General features: G+C 45.5%; 1 protein-coding gene across 6 annotated transcripts in view; it reads right to left on the bottom strand.

Moving 5' to 3' along the window:
• The window catches only part of NCALD (neurocalcin delta), a 408,716-nt gene that overhangs the window by 195,643 nt on the left and 191,811 nt on the right, over positions 1–21,262 (bottom strand). For 4 of the 6 annotated variants that reach the window (XM_084751629.1, XM_084751633.1, XM_084751628.1 and 1 more), the window contains exon 3: positions 4,870–4,919. The exons of the other annotated variants lie outside the window; for them this stretch is intronic. The gene's annotated coding sequence lies outside the window, so the exon portion shown is untranslated. The remainder of the gene's footprint in view (positions 1–4,869; positions 4,920–21,262) is intronic. 6 annotated transcript variants of the gene reach the window in all.

The raw sequence follows: 21,262 nt of genomic DNA, 5'->3' as shown, positions 1-21,262 counted from the left end.
GAAACACTGTCAGACGGAGTTAAGAAGCAGCAGCAGGGATGAGGGCAGGGATGAGGGCAGGGATGAGGGCAGGGATGAGGGCAGGGATGAGGGCAGGTGACACTGAGCATCACACTGTGGGCTATTAAACACAGCAAGCACCAAAGTTCTTGCTTTTGAAGATCTTGTGGTCCCTGGAGAGAAACTGCCGCAGCGGCAAACAATATATAAGAAAGATGGGCAGGGACTTTAGCATCCCCATGTGACTTGAACCTCGGAAAAGGAGAAGTCAGACTCAGAGGAGGTAATATCAGCTTTACTGGAGATACCAGTCCCAGAGGTAGTACTGGATGAAGGGAAATAAATGAGTGAGTTGGTAAGTGCCTGTCTTGCTTTATAAAGTGTCATAAACATGTAAGGGCCACCAGCAGGTGCCCAGAGTAGATAAGATAATGAAGTCAGCCATATGCTGAACGAGCGTGATAACAGTGACGTAGAAAGCTAGATTAACAGAAACGTGTGAATTAGAAATGATAAGGTTAAGTTAAGTATAAAAACCCTGAGAAGAAGCAGTCAGTTATCTCGCCTTCACCATGACTGCCTAAACACGGCCAGTTCTTGAACGAGATCCACCGATGTAGACGTGGACCGAACCTCTGACAATCTGAAACCGGAAGCCAGGAACCACATAACTTCGGACTAGCACCGAGCGGTCGAGCAAACGACGTCGCGGCTCCGAACCTGATGAGCTGGACACGACTCTTCGATCAGGTCGTATACCCTTATGCTATGAGATGTTAGATGCCACTCCTATTAGGATTAAGATAGTGTTAAGTATATAGATTATGCTGGTATTAGTTTGGTTGCTTGTGGTTTTATGGAAACATTATAGAAGATTGTAACAAATGGAATGGTATTGGTGGTTTGCACTAGTAGTGGCCACCATAGCTTTGGTGTGGTGTTGTTTTTGCATTGCTTTCTTACTGGAACACCCAGTAAGTTTCAATAAACACCTTTGCTTCACTATCACTAACGTGTCACAGACTGAGTCTCTTCGGGATCCTGAGTGCGGAGTGCTCAGTGCTGGAGACATAAAGTAAGCCTGCACTGCCACATCCAGTTGCTACTTGAATACCCCCAGATATGGAAGTGGACTTGCTCACTGACCGTCACATTCCATTAGCATGGCCCCAGAAACAGGAACCCGTCGGCAGGTGTATTGCACAGAAGTGTTCCTCACGCAGCGCACTGCTGCACAGTAAGCCCGACTCTTCCACGTAAAACCTCATGATCACCACTTGAACCGTCAGGCAAACACATCTAGAACTTCAGAGAGGGGTGTAACCAGGTTTGTATGTGAAGGTTATGTGTCAAATACATCTGAGGAGACTGCTGGGCAAGTCCAAGCCCTGCCCAGTAAAGAAACGAATGGAAGCACTTATGTGACACCACAGGTCAGGAGCTGAGAGAGACTCTAGGACCTTCCACTGGAGGTAGCCCGAGGAAGGCTCACCCAGAGACAAATGCACCCTGGGCGTCTCTCAGCTTTCCTCCAGCAGAAAAGGTTACTTGTATTTACCTTCACTTATTGTTCTTGTGTTTATAAGAGACACTTTTATTTAATTCCTACAAAGGAAACAACCTCCAAAGAAGAAGAAGGAAAGAAGAAAGGAAGGAAGCTTTGACCTTTCTGTGACAAATGAGTTATGTCACTCATAGCCGCAGTCGATTCAGCTCTGTTGCTCTGAACAAGGGCTCTTTCAAGTCCATGGCAAGAGAAGCCAACACCTACAGCCCGGGGGCCTACTGTGAGTGAGTAGGGACGTCTAGGAGGAGATTTGGAAAGAGAGAAGGGAGGCAGGAGAAGCCAGGGAGCGTGTTTCCCCTGCACGTGTCCTAACCGAGTACCCGCAGTGCGTGTTTCCCTTTCACCTCACTGTAGCCATCCCATCAAGGCACCTGCACGTCCCCTCACAGGCTCTTAGTGACCTCAGCAGAGACCCCTAGGCACAATGATCATATGATTCAAGCCCAGCCACAGATGCTGGCAGAGTCCTGAGTTCAATTCCAGCCATGCTGGGCAGGAGCACTTCTGATGCCTGAATATGTGATAGGAATTTTGATGATTTGTGCATAAGGAGCCACCAGACCAAAACAAGAAAAACAAACAAATGAGATGCCAAGCACACAGGTGGTGCTTATAGTAGGCAGTGGAGCAATGTGATAACACTGCACTTCTGGATGCGACGTTTTATAAGAAGAACACTCAGAATTCATGATAGGAAGTCTGCAAAAATGAGTGTCTAATACATTTCAAACACACAGTTTTATAAGCATCATGCAAAGCATCGCACATACAACTTGGGCGGCATCATTCTGTTAATTAGTTATTAGGGGACAGAAGTTTGAAATGGAAGTATAAACAACCCAAAGAGCCTTTAAATAAATAACCATGAAAGGCTAGCAATGCTATTATATTTTATGAAGTTTGATGAAGGGCGTACTTAAAATTCACAAACATGGTTGCCATGGAGTCAAGAGCATACTTATGTGCAAATTGATGTGCTTTAAAAAAAAAAAGACTAGTCAGAGAAATCGTGATATATTTAAGAACTATCTCCACATTTTTCCAAGTCCTTGATTTTCATATACGCCCAACTCTCATCTGATAACATCGAGGAGCATTGCTAGTTGTTGACAACTTTGTGTGAGGGGGAGGGAGGGCAATTTATTTACCCCCAGCTATAATCAGCTGGAAAGCAAGCTGCCAGCACATCCTATACACCCTGCATTTTTCAACTTCCTCCAGCTTCTGTGAGCAAGCACACTTATTTGCACATACTGCACACATGCATACACATAAATAAAAATGCTTTTTAAGATTAGAAGGTGTTTCTTTAAACCAGTGCTTGGATGTTTTCAGAGGAGTATACTTCACTTTAAAAATTTTTTTTTCCTCTGGGCAGGGTGGCGCACGCATTTAATCCCAGCACTTGGGAGGCAGAGGCAGGTGGATCACTGTGAATTTGAGGCCAACCTGGTTTACAAAGCGAGTCTAAGACAGCCAAGGTTACACAGAGAAACCCTGTCTTGAAAAACCAAAAAACAAATACATAAAATAAAATTTTCTTTCCCAGTATTTATAAATTAATAATTTGTAGACTCATTGTGCAGGTGGACAGACAGTGCGTGTGGACTCCAGGCTCAGCTTCCCAAGTATTATCCATTAATAAGGGTCCGTGTCACCGACGACAAACCCTAAACCATGTCAGACTCTCACTGCTCACTAGACCCCACACTTTCTTAGCTCTATGCCCTGTCCATGTCCTGGTTCTGCCTCAGAGTCAACCCAGGATATGATATGACGTTCGGTCATAATGTTGGCTTAGGCATCTATCCAGGACAACGTCTCATATGTCACCTGCTTTAGGCCACATTGATGGTTTAGAAGAGTACCAGCCAAAGATTTAGAATAGACAAGTATTAGAATGTGTTTCCCTCACGATTAGAATCAGGGAACAGGTGGGGAGGAGAATCCTCCTGTAAAGGCATAAAGTGCCCTTCTCACTCTAGGTCAAAGATGCCTCTTTTTAATATGACAGGCCACCATGACGTAAGCCGTGATTCCCTGGGGGAGGTGAGACAGGAGAGAGCTTGCCTGGCAGGGACAAAGATCTGGCCTCAATCCTCCAGAGCGAAAACATTCCTGTCTGAAGCAGCCCTTATCAGGTTTGTCACCCTTCTCGTGCCCACATTTTGGAAGAATGTCACCCTGTGTAGCCTGTGCTCTGCCTCCTGTCTGTATTGCCTGGGACCCTTCAGCTGCTATTTTATTTATTATTTGGAGCTCTTGCAACAGGGCCCCGCATTTGTGGGAGGGTGGGGGGGTGCTTTGTCCTTTTTTCCTGTTTCTTCAGTTTCTGGCACTGTTGGATGCTCTAAGATCATCTTGTATTTTCTACCCTAGTCCTAACCAACCCTTTCTCCAAGGAATCCCTCTCTTAATGCAGTACGGAGTTGGAAACCGGGGTCTCAGCGGCGGTGTGCTCACCGTTACGAGGGCGTCAATGCCTCTAAAATAAACCAGCGCATCAATCTCCTCACAAGACCTACAGATAGTACTATGTTCATTAGTTTTCTGGACATGGTAGCTCACACCCATAGACCCAGCACTCAGTAGATAGAGTCAACAGAATTGCTATGAGTTCAATGCCAACCTGGGCTCTGGGGATGATTCTGGAGCCAGCCTGAAGGGCAGAGAAAGGTTTTGCCATAAAAAAAAGAAACAGATATATGTGTACATATGTGTATGTGTACATATATGTGTGTATACATGTACATATATATGTTATATGTATTTTTAACTAGTATTTTTAAAATGCAAAGACCGGCTGAACAAGTTATTGCAATGGTACCGTGCCTGCAGGCAAGGCAGTGCTATTCGACCCATTTTAAGGGTGAGGAAACCAAGTCACAGAGAGGAGCAGGCATATGCTCAGCCATCAAGTGGCAGAGCCGGGGATACAACCCAAGACACAGATCCAAACTTGTTTGGCACATTTCCCACCACTCCATGTTGCCCCACGGCAGGAGTTGGAGACCTCACAGAGCTGCTCTCTCAAGCTGCTGAGTCACCTACAGTGCACTGTACACTCTCAAGACATAATGTACCCAGTACACCGTCTGCAGTTCCTCTTGGCCTACGATCCAACTTAGCACGACAGGGGAGGATGCTGAGTGTGTGCCCTGGAGATAACCTGAGCGCTGTTTATTTCATCTCTGTCCATTTATCAGTTTTATTGACTTTAAAGGGACGGCTTAGTATCTCTCCTATGCACAAAAACCCCATTCCTTATGCTGCTAAAAAGAAGATTCTAAACGTGCACTTACTTTGTGGCTGTCACTTTCAGGTGGCTCTGCGAGTCTTGAATTGGGATGATCTGAAAGAAACATGCAACATCACCGGAGTGAGTGAAAACGCCTTGAAGGACACGCCCTTACCTTTCAAGAGGCAGACTTGGTTTGGTTACCACTAGTGCATTTTGGGAAAGGATTGCAGACCAGCAAAAGGGAACAAAAGACAGAGGCTGATACGATGGGAGCCTGGGGTTGACTTCTTAATGTTTACAGCTTATGGAAACGGATAAAGCCTTGAAGAGAAGGGACACGGGAGGAGACGGCTCCTCATTGTCAGCTCCTAGCAACCTGGGAGCTGCCTTGTCCATATGTAAAACAACGCAGTGGGAAATCACTATAGACCTCTCCACAGTGCTGGGGAGATCTCACAAGCATGAGGACCCATGTTCAGAATCTACATTTAAAAAGCCAGGCATGATGGCACACATGTGTAAATCAGTGCTGCAGAGGCAGAGAAAGGCACATCCCTGGGACTTACCAGTGACTTACAGGACAAACAGAGAGTCTGGCTCAAAACCTAGGTGAGTGGCTCTTGAGGAATGGTACCCAAGGTTCTCCAGCCTCTAGGTGAATATTGCATATCCATGCACACCCACAAACCTGCATACAGACATGCACACCCACAAACACATATATGTACACATATAAAGTTTTAGAAAGGCACTAAGGCATGGCAGATGGTTCAGTAGATAAAAGATCCTGTTGGATAAGTCTAGGAGAAGAACAGCCCAGCAGGGCTGAGGGAGAAGAGTAGCTGAGCAGGGGTGAGGGAGAAGAGCAGCCCAGCAGGGCTGAGGGAGAAGAGCAGCCCAGCAGGGCTGAGGGAGAAGAGCAGCCCAGCAGGGGTGAGGGAGAAGAGCAGCCCAGCAGGGCTGAGGGAGAAGAGCAGCCCAGCAGGGCTGAGGGAGAAGAGCAGCCCAGCAGGGCTGAGGGAGAAGAGCAGCCCAGCAGGGCTGAGGGAGAAGAGCAGCCCAGCAGGGGTGAGGGAGAAGAGCAGCCCAGCAGGGCTGAGGGAGAAGAGCAGCCCAGCAGGGCTGAGGGAGAAGAGCAGCCCAGCAGGGCTGAGGGAGAAGAGCAGCCCAGCAGGGGTAAGGGAGAAAGCTTTGAGACAGATGTGGTCTATGGGCTCCATCACTAATGCACACATGTCTGGTGTTTAAACCCTCTCTTCAAAGAAAGGGCAATTTAATACCTCTGGGGCCTCAGTCTAGACAATGTAATTGATCTCTATAATATAATTCCAAAACTATCAAGAGGGCCAAAGGCCTCTGGGAAGATCAGCTTTGAAAACCCCCACTGACATCATCGAATTAATAAGCATCAGTGCTTGTATTGGAGATAAAAGTCCCAAGGACTGTACAGTTGCTTTTAATGTCTAAAGGCCTTTCTTGTGTTTTTTTTTTGTTGTTGTTGTTTTGTTTTGTTTTTTGAAATTAAGACATCAATTGCAATAATTCAACATGAAAGGTAACTCAACTGACATGTTAGGAAAACATAACCTACTAACTGTGTTTGTGGACTTGTTGCTGTGCATGTCTCCACGAACTCTTCTGAGAAGTTAACAGAGAACTGCATACAGTTGAAACAGAGTTCAGAGCTTCAGCGAGAGTGAAGCAATTTACTCTTTTGACTACAAAATAGAGGCAATGTGTTTCAGTGAGGCAAATGATCAAGCCTCTGCGTGTCCCAGAAGTGGCAGGCATTACTTTATTTTTAGTTCCAGTTAGCTAATAATTCTGATTTAAAACAGATATTTGTGGCGTTCTTACTCACTGTCTATACATTTAGTAGATACCACTGAAGAGCTTCGGCTTAAAAAAAGGAATCTGTCCAAGCACAATTCAGAACTGAAAAAAAAATTACTAGACAGTTTTTTAATAGATTGTCCTTCCGGTTAAAGTTACTTTGGTGACACCCAAAACATATGAAAACTTTAAGAATGACATTCTGAAGCTATTTCATTGACAGGAGATGTGCAGATGGATGAAGTAAATCCATAATGCTTTAACATTTAAAATACATGGACTCTGCTCTGTTTCAGGCTTTAGGGTAACACGGCAGGGACTGTGAGTGAGCGGGCCTTCTGTGCAGCCCCAGTGCCTTCTCCAGAACCAGACCTGACAAAAGGCCTCCTAAGAACCAAGCTGGCCGGTATGCCAGCAGCACAGGCCAGGAGAAGTCTGTCTTCTCTCTAAGCCTCCATAGAAGCGTCAAATCTACTCACACACTGTGCACTGAAATGCATTCTAGTTTTCTCTGACACTAATGAGAAAATGGGCAAGGTGGGATGGGTAAGAGAGAACTAATTTCTGTAGGCTGTCCTCTGAACTTCCACAAGTCTACACACACACATACACACACACACACACACACACACACACACACACACACACTATATATATATATATATATATATATATATATATATATATATATATATATATATATATATAAATTATACATACAAAGAAATTTTATGGGCTATGTCTACATTTACAGTGACACAGACGTATTTGCGTGCAGAGAGGCGGGGCCTTTCAGAGATGGTTACATCATCCCTCCTAAATGGGATGAAAGCTGCTGTAAAAGAATCCACACAGAGCACTGAATCTTCTGGCCCCTGTCACCCCTTCCAAGCGAGACTCAAGGGAAATGGTAGCCCTCACCAGACACCAGAGAGCCCAGTACCTTGATCTTAGACTTCCAGAACTATGAGGAATAAACATTTTACACTTCACATCAATGTGAGAAGAAAGAGCATTGTGTTTGTGTTATTTACTTTGCTTATCATCATGGCCAAATACCCAGCAGAAGCAACTTAATGGAGGAAGGGTTTATTTTGGGTCATAGCTTCAAAGACTCCAGTCCTGTGGCAGGGAAGGCGGGAAGTTCAGTGACTCCATCCATGATGGTGGAAATATGAGACGCCATGGCTCATATCTTGACTGATGAGAAGGAGAAAGCTCAGGCTAGTACCATTAGAGTTATTGCCTTCACGTCACCCACAGCAACCCATGGATCCTGGATGGACCACAGTCCCAAAGGTCTACGACCTCCCAAAAGGGCACCAGCACTGGGCACCAAGTTTCCAAACACACACACACCTGGGGACAGATGAGACATATCACATTCAAAGCATTCTGTGATGTGCCTTCCTAATTTACACTAGGACTCAGGAAAGGCAAGAGGAATGAAGAGGAAAAAAATACATGAGTGGCTGTCAGGAAGTCTGAGGTCTTGAACATCTGTTAGGAGGGGGTTGGAGCAATCACAGGAAGAACACTGTGGACAGACAAAGAGGGTAATGCAAGCGTCCAAAATCTATTTCCGGTTTGGTTTAATGTTTCCTTTAAGATTTCTATTAGTAAGTTTATGGTTTATGGAGAAATAAATGAATGCAGCTGGTTAGATCGCCCTTTTCAGCAGCCTGGCGTAAATTCTTTTATGATGGTGATAATGCTTAAAATACTTTATATGTGAATATGCAAATTTCAAATGTCAAAATCTTATGTGCTCCTGAAGCTACAGAGGTTGTGAACAGCTGGATCAAAACTAACCTTGAAAAGTTTTAAAAGTTATGCGAAGACATTGCATAGTTATGACACTACGTAGACACTGTTTCTAGGCCCCTGGTCAGCCATGCATCCATTTACACTAACAGGCGTGGGAATCATTTCTGCCCTGTCAGATTTTGTATACAAACTTTCATGCCAAACCTGGCATTTTTCACAAAGCAATATGTTTCTAAAAGTCCTTGTAAACATTCCATCGCTCTTTACATTTCATTTTCATGTGATTTAAAATATGTTTGATAATTTGTGCTTCAAATTGAGCCCAAGTTTTCTCAGGAAGTGGAAAAGGCTTAATATTTATTCATCTGGAAAAAATGTGCCATGCCCCAAACATAGTTAAACTGAAAACAGATGATAGTCATCCTCCCAGGGGCATTTAGCATAAGCTAAATATACTCACAACACAGCTGATCATCTCACACACAGCAACCGGAACCAAAGCTGTGTCAAGGACAGCCCTGTCATTGAAGAAGCACACATCCTGCAAGGCGGGCGCCACATCTGAGCATCACACAATCAAGCCTCTCTGCTCCACTTGAATGAGAGCATCCAATAACCGTCAAGTTTTCTTTCACTTCAACTTAAGCTGGCTATAGAGGGGGCCGCACAGCGCACACACGTGCCGCCATGGCACACATGGCGAGGGCAGAGCAGGACTTCCGGACTTGCTTCTCTTTCCCTGTGGCCTGCAAGGATTGAACTCAGGCTGCCAGGCTTGTGCAGAGGAAAGCTTTACCCACAGAACATCGCAGCAGCACAGAAAAACATTGTAAAGTGTTTTCTCATCTTACTTTCTACTTTTAGTCCCGAGTCCTTAGGAAAGAATTAATCTAGTGCTCTCAAATTTAGTAAACATGAGCATTAACTATAGATAGAGTGGATTTAATAGGATTCTAACTTGTATTTCAAAAAAAAAAACATTTTTGGGCCTGCAAGCATAGCTTAATAACCAAGCACATGCTTAGCATACGCAAAGTCTTTGCTCTCCATTACAAACAAAATAAAACAAAAATGTGTTATTGCCAATTGTTAACCATTTTTACCTGGTTCTCCCAGAGCTGTGATTCACCCTAATGTCATTTGTAACTTAAGTTACAAGGCATAGTTACTTTTCTTATTTATATCCAGAAAGTATCTGTGGAAGAAGAAGAAGAAGAAGAAGAAGAAGAAGAAGAAGAAGAAGAAGAAGAAGAAGAAGAAGAAGAAGAAGAAGAAGAAGAAGAAGAAGAAGAAGAAGAAAGAGGAGGAGGAAGAGAAGGGGAAGAAAGGGATGGGATGGGGAATGGGAAGAGGAAGAAGAAGAGGAGGAAGAGGAAGAAAAAGAAGAAGAAGAGGAAGAGGAACAAAAAGAATAGGAAGAGGAAGAAGAAGAGGAGGAACACAAAGAAATCAACCTGAATCTGGAGAACAGAGATTAGCTGCATGAGGTTAAGGAAATGTCTTCTTTAGACATTCAGTATGCTTCAAAATGTTAGCACACATGAGGGCCCAGACATAGTTCTCCCCTCTTTCTAGGCCACCTGCAACAGCTGATCTGGAGGGGGCCTGATTAACTCAGTAAAGAAAATGCCATCACCCCATAGCAGACCATAACGGTATCTTATCTAGGGAACACGATGATGCTCACCCCTGAGGAGAGATGCCAGCTCATCGTTTATGGCGGACAAATGAAGCAATGAAACCATCAAAACAGGCCAGGTGAAAGACAGGTTCATAAACAGGGCACCACCCTCCTCTCTTTTATGGTTTTCCATTAGTGTTTGGCTGTTAGCCCCAGTACCACATGATGCTATATATTTATTTTTAGTTGTCTGTCTCTCTTTACTAGGAAGGAAATCCTTGAGGGCATAAGAATTTCTTTGGTTCATCGAGTCTCTGCAAAACAAGCTGATAATTGCTAAGAATTCCGTCAACATGTGTTGACTAAATGAATGCATAAGTGAATCAACATTGTAGAAGTCACTCAAAAGAGAGTCCCTCAGAAAGACAAAGGGAAACAAGGCCAGGTTATAATAGAAAGCAATTAAAGTTGGCCAAGGAAGACGATGACAATGACAGTAAGTCATGAGAAGTGTGTGTGAGAAGTCCTTAGAACCCTAGTGATGGTCTGGGCACTTCAGGGATTTTGTCTAGTCAGCATATGGCCTTCTAGAACTGTCTGCCCTGGGTACTCATGCTCCTCTGACCACTGTGGATGGTCCCAGATGCAAGGCAGGCCACCTGACTCTCTCTCCAGACATTTAATCTTCAGCTAACAGGAGCACATGAAGCTGGACCACAGCAGCGCCTTGGATAGATGGCTCGTGAATTTTCATTCCTCACACTCCTTCTTTCCCAAGGTCTGTCTGTTCAGTTCTCAACATCCATTAGGCCACTGACATCTCTCCCCAAAATCTCCATTTTTAAAAAACTAATTCTGGCTTCTCGGCATACCTCTACTGACGTGGTGTACATTTCTATGACTACGGGGGTGACTAAAGGGCAATTAAATGTGTTCTGAAAAGCCTTTCAGGAATGAATTACTGTGGAACACCAACTGTTAGCAAATATTGAGCAAAGAAAGCCCTTTATATGAGTTGCCCAACTTGGTCTCCGGAAGTTATCACTAATAGTGATGTTCCTAGTTTTAAAAAGAAAAGATTTAAAGACGTTGACGCACTCATAATGGCGCTCGGCGAGTTGTGGAGCCAGAATTTGACTCCAAATGCCAGGGACTAAGCATTCATGTCCTCCCTTTGGTTCACAGAGACCTCCTGGCTACCCTGAGTCTCAGCATGAATACGTGGACATGTCACTGGTAGCCAAGCTATGTAGAGCCGACATTTAGATACAATGGTATGGAAAAACACTATTTTCCATACCATTGTCTTTCCAAACTTGGAATTGCATTATTAATGTTTTTCTACACTATGCAAGAAGACTAAGATAACTTCCTATTGAGAAATGCTAAAATCTGGGCATGGTGGAGCACGCCTTTAATCCCAGCACTCGGGAGGCAGAGGCAGGTGGATCTCTGTGAGTTTCAGGCCAGCCTGGTTTACAAAGAGAGTCCAGGACAGGCAGAGGAACCCTGTGTCAAAATACCAGAGAGAGAGAGAAAGAGAGAGAGAGAGAGAGAGACAGAGAGACAGAGAGACAGAGACAGAGAGAGACAGAGACAGAGACAGAGACAGAGGCAGAGACAGAGACAGAGACAGAAAGACAGAGAGAGAGAGAGAGAGAGAGACAGAGAGAGGGAGAGAGAGAGGGAGAGAGAGAGGAGAGAGAGAGAGAGAGAGAGAGAGAGAGAGAGAGAGAGAGAGAGACAGAGACAGAGACAGAGAGAGAGAGAGACAGAGAGAGACAGAGAGAGGGAGAGAGAGAGGGAGAGAGAGATGCTAAAATGGCCACACAGAGAGGTGGTACCAAGCAAGTGGTCCCAAAGCTTGTCTTCACCCGATGGACCCAGACCTTTGTCTTTTGTTCCACGGACTTCTGATCAGTGACGATCATCAGAGGGGTGACCATCACTCATGGTCCTCGCCCTTCCACTCACTGTGACCTCAGCTGGATTATTCTCCCACCTCGCATTCATATTCATTCGTAGCCACTTAGAAAACACTCTGCTCTGAACATCTGACTATGCGGAGCAACAGGAGGGCACAGCCAATACGATGAGTGAGTAAGATCCCTGCTCTCTTGAAACGTAAAACCTGGGCAGAGAAGTGAGAGTCTCAACGTAGCACACGGACGAAGCTCTGAGATCAATCCCAGACCCACATACACGTGTGCGTTGATAGGAGACTGAGCACGAGAGATCGGGTCTGAGAGGGAGCGTGATGCAGAAGAAGCTGCCTAGGATGAAGGGCCCTGAGGAAGCATCTTCTAACTGAGCAGTGAAGGCTGAGAGGGGCACGGTTAGATGAGAGGTAGAGATTAGCGGTGTGTGCAGAGGGAGTGACCCACACATGGAGAAACCTACTTATTCCTTTTAGTCACCGTGACCAAAATACAACCATAAGGGGGGCAGGGAGGAGAATTGTCATTGTGGCACGTGGTCTCAGAGCTTGGCTCCATATCATGGGAAGAGCATCGTGATGACGGAAAAGCCTGGTAGTGGAGGAAAACTTTTACTTCATGGTGGCCAGGATGTAGAGAAAAAGACAAAAAAGGAGGCCAGGGGAGGAGACCACCACGGACCTGCCTTCAGTGACCCACTTCCTCTAGCAAGGCCCCAAATCCTAAAGTCTCCCAGTCTTCCCAAAATAGTGCTGCTGGCTGGGAACTGGCTATTCAGCATGAGCTCAGGAGGGTGCATTCAATAGTCACACTGTGACAGCGTGGGCTTGGTTGTCTAGAGGTCTGGGAAGTTTAGAAAGGGATAGCAGGAGTGGAGGCTGACACAGCGAGCAGGCTAGTTTGGAGTTTGGACTGTATTCTGAGGGAGCCTATTCTCCTATGACTCCCCAAGGAAAACACGGTAGGGCAGGCAGAGCTGAAAAATGACAGGACAGGCATGGGTTTAAGCAAGATGTCCCTGTGTTGCGTGCCTACATGGCAGTTACATGCTCTGAGCTTGCAACGCTGGCTCTCAGGCTGGGCTGTGTTTTGGATGATAAGATGGGATCTGACTGGAAGCCCATTTTACAAAACCCTCCCAGAGTAACTCTTCCTCATCCAGAGAAATGAATTAACCACGGACAACCTCTCCCAGATCCTATGCGCCTGAGCTTAGGGCCTTCATTTTGTGGATGAGAATGAATTGCAGCTACTTAGAATAAGAACAGTTTAGGTTTGTTAAGCACTCAAGCTGGGTCTTAGCCACGGCCCTAGTTACTTTTCTAGACACCATAGCCAAGGCAACTTATAGAATAGAGAGTTTATTTACTTATGGTTTCTGAGAGTCCATGACCGCTGAGGGCTCACATCTTGATCTATAACCACTTAGCAGAGAGGAGGAGGAGCACATCCTTTGAAACTTCAAAGCTCACCCCCACTGGCACAGCCCCTCCAGCAAGGCCACACCTCCTAATCCTTCCCAAACATTCCACCCACTCGGAAGCAACTGGTCAAATACATGGCCCTACAGCGGCAGCACTCACTCATTCAGGCCGTCAGAGCCCTTAAGTTATACTTCTCCCTAATTCTAGGAACATGGATGCCACAGGTGACCTCGAAGAAAGAGCTTGATGAAGTAATAGAGGGTGAAACTCTGAGAGGAGTGAGGTCCAATAGACGTGGAGATCATGGGACAGGGCAGGGGAGGGACTGTGCGGGGCAGGGGAGGGGCTGTGAGGGGCAGGGGAGGGGCTGTGCGGGGCAGGGGAGGGACTGTGCGGGGCAGGGGAGGGACTGTGCGGGGCAGGGGAGGGACTGTGCGGGGCAGGGGAGGGACTGTGCGGGGCAGGGGAGGGGCTGTGCGGGGCAGGGGAGGGACTCTGCGGGACTACTGCTCATGGAATGGAGGCTCTTTATAAAGACGGAAACCAACATACAATGTATATAAAGGAGAATGATCAAGAGAAAATTAGTGAAGGAAGAAGAATGACTCGGGACCAAGTAGAGGACCCAAGTTCTAGGCAAAAAAGGATGTGGGGTGCTGGGTTTAAAGTCAGGGCAGGCGCTCCTCACCCAGTCTGTGTGTTGTATTTGCTGGCTCACCAGAGCAGAGAAAGCAATACAAAACAAAACACAGTTTCTTCCCAAAGCAAAGCAGAGTAAGACCCCTGAGGGTGAGGCCCGAGCATCAGTACATTTTGCTTGTTAATTTTCTATATCCCCAGTAGGTTTCCATGCACAACAAGATACATGAAAATTCTATAAGATATAGTTTTGGGGGCTCACAGTAACACATGGTCAATTAGCCCAAGTCTCTCGCACACTGTCTGCTGCAGGACCCTGTCTTGTTTTGATTGGCTGTTACACTCATCTGAGAAACAGATTTGAATCTAAATGTGAGCATTTCAAATTTGCCTCTTCGTTCATTTCTTCTTCTTGCCTTAGGTTGAGATCATTTTAAATTTCACTTCATGACATTAGATACATCTTCCAATTTCTGCCATCAATAGATAGAGTCACCACACTTTCTGTCTTTTCCTAACTGACAAAACTGTTCATGAACCTCACCGAGTAGAGCCTAACACTCATCTAGTGACCTCTTTCTGACAGTGCGGCACTCTTTGTGTCACACTCTTACACCGGCTAAGAGCTGTACGATGTCGTACATACTATACCTCAGCTATGGAACGGTCACCCTACAGCCCAGGTCTCACACCGGCTCCTGGCGCTTCAGGTGCCTGCACTCCATAGGAGATAATTCATAAACATAAATGGACACAAAATCAGCAAAAACTACCTAGGTGTGAGGTAATTTTGATAAAGAAAAGCATCGCTCTGATACAGGACCCTAGGGAAGCAATTGGAGATCTGGGGTTAGGCGGGACCCCAGGTTTTCACTTGTCCACACTACAAAAGACAAGATGTTCCTGAAAGCCCCAGACACCTGGCCTTTGTAGCCTCTGCATTAAACATGACTTGCAAGGACCTTTTTGTATAAATTCTCAGAACTTCTGAATCTTCCCCAAAATTGCCCATAACCTGACTGTTCAGTGATTCATCCAGATCTTGAGTTTTCAATCATGTACCAGAGTCTGATCTGATACCTAAACATGTCACTCATTAGACTTATACCAACAATGAGAAACCGTGACTATTTATCTTATACTTATGTGTATGGACAAGCGATATCACATATGAATTTAATAGTGTGTTTGGAGGCTTATGTTAAATATCTGGTGTGTGGTTTTCCGTTCAGCCTTTGTGATTCTTTTATTCCCACCATTGGAGAAGCTGCCTCTTAGAGTTGATCATTGCCTCCGTGGTTACACCGTGCTGAAACAGGGGGGATTTGAACCGAGCAAGCTGACTCAGAGCCGCAACTCTCACTAACCATGTTCCATGGAGCCCAGGATCCATCTTGTTCTTAAAGCCACAGAGGTCCGAACGGTGACGTGCAGACAAAATCCAAACTGCTGAGTCAGGCTAAGCAGGTGAAGAGCATGGCCCAGCTGAGCCTTGCTCTCTATCTGCCAATGATGAGCAACCAAGAACGGCAGTAAAAATTTGGAAGTGGCGATTAAAAACACGCTACAGGTAACCGCACCTATGATATTTAAATAATGACAGTGACCTGTGGTGTGTCCTTCAAGGCTGAAGCTGAGGTCAGACCTTCAGCCTGTGCTAGGCACAGGGTTATGACCACAGGTTGTCACTTGGTGACTGTCAGCATCTTCCTGGTGTTGTCAAAGTAACCTGTGTTCCTTACTGCAAGTCAGACAGCTAAGAGTTGCCTCAGGCAGCAGACGATATACAATTTGCAATAGATGCAGTTATTAGCACCCTGTTAAATCTGCACTGTCGGTGTTTGGCTCCAGCTAGGCTTACCATGCATGGAGGGTGAAAACCCACTTCCCTATCATGTAGAAAGCAAGATTTATCTCTGTACCTTGGTGTCAGAAGAAAAAACATTTCATTTGAGTAATTAAGTATCAGGTAATCAGTAGCTGTCAATAGATGTTCAACGAATTAATGAAGAGACAGGAAATGGCAGCAACTGTATAAGTCAGCAGTTGTGAAGGAAACTCTCTCCACAGCTCTGGGGGCCTGGAGAGAGTGTATTTAATGATCTAGTGTTTCCAGAACTGTAGAAGCAGGACACCGGGCCTTTGAAGGGAGAGCACATTATGGCTGATGGGCTGTCTGAAGTGCAGTTTTAATGAGGCACGCCTCCCTAAATCACACAGAAACTAATTGCACGGGAACCAGCCGAAAGCAGCATCGCTAAGTAGGTTGTCTCCCCAGCTCTTTCAATGACTTAATGATTGTTTTTAATTAGTTCTCTCTCTTTATTTGCAAATTGGAGTGTAAAGGCTTTAGAGGAGCTCAGCTTTCCTTCTCATCTCCCTCTGGTTGACAGGAGAGTTTGCTCAGTTAATCTTGTCTTCTTAGAAAAAAAAAAAACCAACCAAAACCAAAAATACAAACCTCTGTTCAACCAGATTCAAGCTCTGATTTAATTCCCAAGGTTTATTATCAGTAATATAGTGTACTTGTCAGTGGGAGACAACGGACACTGCGCTGACAAGCCTGGTAGATGCTCTACCCTTTGCAGGGTGTTGTCCTCTGACCCTCATGACAACTCTATGAGGTGGCTGCTAATCTCTAACCGGTGTGTTAAACAATGACCGTAAGACTGGATGGCAAAAGTGAGTGACAGCGCAATTAATATCAGTTGGTCTTACTTAAAATGGAGGGCTTTTCCCATCACGTTGATATTTTTGCTTTTTGTGGTTTTGTTTTGTTTTGTCTTAAGATTACCCATGATGCCCCTCAATACAGAAAAGCAGCTTTGGTGAGAGAGGCCTTCACGTGCATCGGTTGCTTTTTTTTTTTCTTTCTCCTTTAAAACACTTAACTCTCTGTTCACGGTTGAAGTTGTGCTGTTGGAATGTGAGTCCACGTTCTGAACAGAGCAAACTTCTTCCCGAGGGGAATAACTAGATGATGATAATTGGAAGCACGTGTCTAACGTGCCATGTCGAAATGAGCTGCAAATCCTCGTGGAGAGCTGCGAGGTGCCACGCCTTAACATGGCCCAGGCTTCCGCCTTCCGCCATCCCGACGGCGAGCGCTCTCGAAGATAAACAAGTCCTTATATGGCAAAAGGCTGTGCAAGGGTAACTGGTGATCTGATGACGAGCAGTCCTGCTCTGACGCGGACCTATGAGGAGGTGGCGCCTGGCATGAGCTGATTGGCCCTTGAGTTGTACTTAAGCTTGGCCCTTCCCTTCTTCGGGGCCATTCCCACTGAGCTTAATCCTGAGTAAAGATCTCGAGAAGAAGTCTGGTTGTTGGTGTCTTATTTCCGCTGGACGGTGCGGCACCGACAAATCCTTTTAGAAAAGTAGTTACCGAGGCAAAGATCCAAGCAAAATACTGTCTTAGGTGGCAATAGGAGGGTCCTGTTAGACCTTAAGAGCCTCCTAACTCTAAGATAAGAAAAGACTCCCAAAGGAAACATGGAAACATGGGAATCCTTGTGGGATCATATCATATCATATTTATAGCCACCACCCACCCAAGGACCATCCATTGTTGAAACACAGTCCGGGGCATGCCAGAAGAGCTTGACACATCCCTATCAGGCGATGCTGCAAGTAATTACAAAGCAAATATGCCAAACAGCACTGGCTATTGGTCTGGGGGACAGAGCATCCTTTTAACCTCCTGGGCTGCAGCTTTTTTTCTCCCATTGAGACTATTCACACAGCGGCAGGGACAGGAACTGTGATACAGCCAGAGGGTAAGATGGTGACAAAGAACACAGCTGTGACACAACAGACATTGTAAATACAGGTCAGGGACAACACACTGAATAAACTGCAAGAAACCCAATTATTTGATGATAAAAGTAAAGGAAAATAGCCTATATAACATTGAATAGTTTATAAGCAGAATTTATATCACATAGAATAACCAATCTGCCATCACCTTAGTGAATAAAGCAACTGGGCTGAGCCAGAAGCTTCCAAAAAGGATCTTGAGTTGGAAGAAACTGCCACCAACACTATAAAAATATCTTAGGTGAAATTGAAAAAGAAAGTTTATAAGTGTTTTTTTTATAAGAGTATAAACTTCAACTTTCCACCGGTATATTTAAGATTTTCATATATGAAATAATAGCAAATGAGATGAAGAAAATCCATCGATGACATTTGCTTCTGTACATTAGGCTCTGAGACATTTTAAACCTCAAGAGTAGACTTTGCATCTCACCCATCAGAAGTCTATTAGAATATCCATCCATTCACTGTCTACAGAAACTAGTGCTTCTCAAAATTTTGACACAAAATATAAACTTGTGAGGCAGATTTCAGAAATAACTGTGTATCCTCCCAACTAATATGCCAGACAAGGGCTCATACTGGGGACTTTGTGACGCACCTGTCATGGCCAACCACCTGCAAAGATACTTATGAGGGAGGAGAGATGACAGGTGACACAAATTAGGGACTGAAAAATCTCAACCTCACTGTGGCAATTTCTGAAATAAGTTGTCATTTGGTGTCTATTCTGCACAGTCGTTAAAATATCCCAGGCACAGGACAAATGGTTTAAGGTGGGAAAAGGTACATCTCTTGTAAGAAAGCCCAAAGCGAGGAGTACAAATTTATATTTGTTTTCCTGCCCCCGTCTCAAACACCTGGATTTAAATTTTTTATTCTGGTGAAGGAATCTAGCTAGACTCTATGCGAATGAGTCATCTTTTGGATAAAGCTTTCCTTCAAAGCAACAGTTCTTCGCAGTGGTAGGTAGAATTTCATTTTCAATCATGGGTATGAAATTGACATTTGAAACCAGACAAATATTTTACCGAAAGCGGTGTGAAAGGGCGAGGTCTCGAGTCCCAGCTTGACGTCATTTGTTTCCAATGCTGCAAATAGCTTCTAGTTAAGGGGAGCTTTGCACCCCCGACCCTCATGTTCCCAGCTGCACCTGGGAAACCATCTGGGCCCATGGGAAGAGGCAGGTGTCCCCGCCCACCTGCGACAGACCTCTCACTGCAGGTTAACTGACACCGAGACCGCAAATCTTGCTGGGCTTTGGTATTTTTTTGCATCTTAACTAATCTCGAGCAGCGAATTGCCCACTCTTGCCTGTCAATTTCCGAACAGAAAACGGAATCCAAGCAACGACAACACCGGTGGAAAAATGCTGTGGCGGTGGGAATCCAGGCCCCCCTACCCCCCCACCCCCCCCACCCCCGTAGCCTGTTGGAGAAAACAACAAATGCAGCCCTAATGGGACTGAAAGGCTGGCTCCATGGCAGAGAACTTGTCTCCAAAGCACAGGGCAGCAGATTTGATCCCCTGCACTCCACAGGGACATACCGCAGCACAATAACTTCCGGCCTTTAGCTTAGAGGACTGACTTTGAGGCAGTCGTGATTCCAATAAAATCTTTACAAATCAATGAGATATATAAAAATAAGATGTAAGATCAATTAGATCACTATTCTAAGGACTTTAGCTTCAACTCATTTAATCCCCACATCAACTTATATATACATATGTATATTACTTATATCATATATATATAATCATCTATGTTTTTCAGCTGAAGAAACTGAGGTACTAAGAGCATTAATTTTTAGTAGATCATACAGCTAGTGGGGATGGTTGAGCAGTCCTTTGAAGCCAGGCATGCTGGTGGCAACGCTCATATTACAATAGACCAATATACAGTTTTACCCAACACTGTTCCATGTTTACAGATAAAGTCCTGCTGGGGCCAGAGAGATGGCTTACAGGCTAAGAGCACCTGCTGTTTTGTGCAGAGGACCCTGGTCTGTTTCCCAGCATCCACACGAGGGCTCACATCTGATACCCTCTTCTGGCTGCCACCTTGCACTATACGCATGAGGTGAGCATATATGCCTGTAAGCAAACATGTATGCGTTTGCTTTTTAAAGAAAGTCTTGCAGAGAAGTCGGGGGACTAGATATAAAATGCAGGTGGCTTGCCTGCAGTGCCCAAGTTCAAGCAACAGTCATCTTGGCTGACGGCTAGAAATGCTAGAAAACAGTCCTTTTCTACCTACCCAAGGCTTTGCAGGGCACGTTAGGGTTGAAAGGCACCAGCCCAGCTGCCTCCAGGTCTGAAGTCTCACCAGCAGGTGTGCTTATTGTGAGCCTAATTGGACCGAGGCTATTCTGGTCTGTCGTAGAACAATAGCAGCTCAGAACCCACGGTCTGAGCACAGTATTGGTGGCAGGACTGACCCCAGCCAGCCCCGCAGTAGGGGACAGAGCTGAAGACACCTCATGTCCTATGACCAGAAGCTGGTCCTTCTTTACCCTCACAGGGGATAGCAGCTAGTACTATGAACCTAACACGGCCATTGTCATCCTTCACCTCTGAGGAAGCTAGCACTGGAATAAAAGTGAAGGTGACAATATCCTGTCACTCTGACCACACTGGCTTTGGGCCTATTGCCTCTGAGTTGCCTGCTGCTCAGCAGCCCACGCTGACACTCCTCTTCATAGACCAGCCTTGTTGCTCATTAATAAGATATAGTGCCTCATTCAAAGGCACGTTCACAGTCTTGTCTGGGGAGCGGACACCATCAGATTTCTTAGGTTAGAATTCAAATGCAAGGCATGTGAGAAACAGTGGGGTGGCATGGGAAAACAAAGGCAGCTGGCTGAAGCCAAGGAACAGTTGGCCCTAGTGTTGACTGGAAAGGTATGAGCAGGAAGACACCAACGGCTCTTTAGGCAATGAGACTCGCCAACTACATGTAGTGGCACCCTGCAGCCCCACTGGCCCAGCTTCTGTCCTTTGTACCCTAGGAGCTGACTTATTCAGGTGTCCCTGAGGTCCTTAACCCATTGGGCAATGCCAACTGCAGATGATACAGGAGATGAGGAGGAAGAAGAAAGCTCATGAGGAAGTCGTTCTGTCTGAGCATCTGGAGGTAGTTTTAACTCAGGTGAAGCCAAGAAGAATTTGGATCAACTCCTCTGGGAGTTAAGGGAGAAGAAGCCGGCTTTGGGTATGTGGTCCTTGATGCTCCCCGCTGCCTGTGTCAGGGTACATTTAGAGCCCCCTGAACTGTGTGCACATGTCTCTGACCACAGTCTGTCTCATCATCATCTTGCTGCTCTGGGGTTGCAAGTGATGGAGCTGACAGTGCATCTGCACTTCTGGAGGAGGAGGAGGAGGAGGAGGAGGAGGAGGAGGAGGAGGAGGAGGGGG

The sequence above is a fragment of the Acomys minous genome (genome assembly GCF_964271855.1).
Source record: "Acomys minous genome assembly, chromosome: 12".
NCBI classification, from domain to species: domain Eukaryota; kingdom Metazoa; phylum Chordata; class Mammalia; order Rodentia; family Muridae; genus Acomys; species Acomys minous.
The sequence above is the reverse complement of the archived record's forward strand: the minus strand, read 5'-3'. Positions and strand labels throughout refer to the sequence as shown.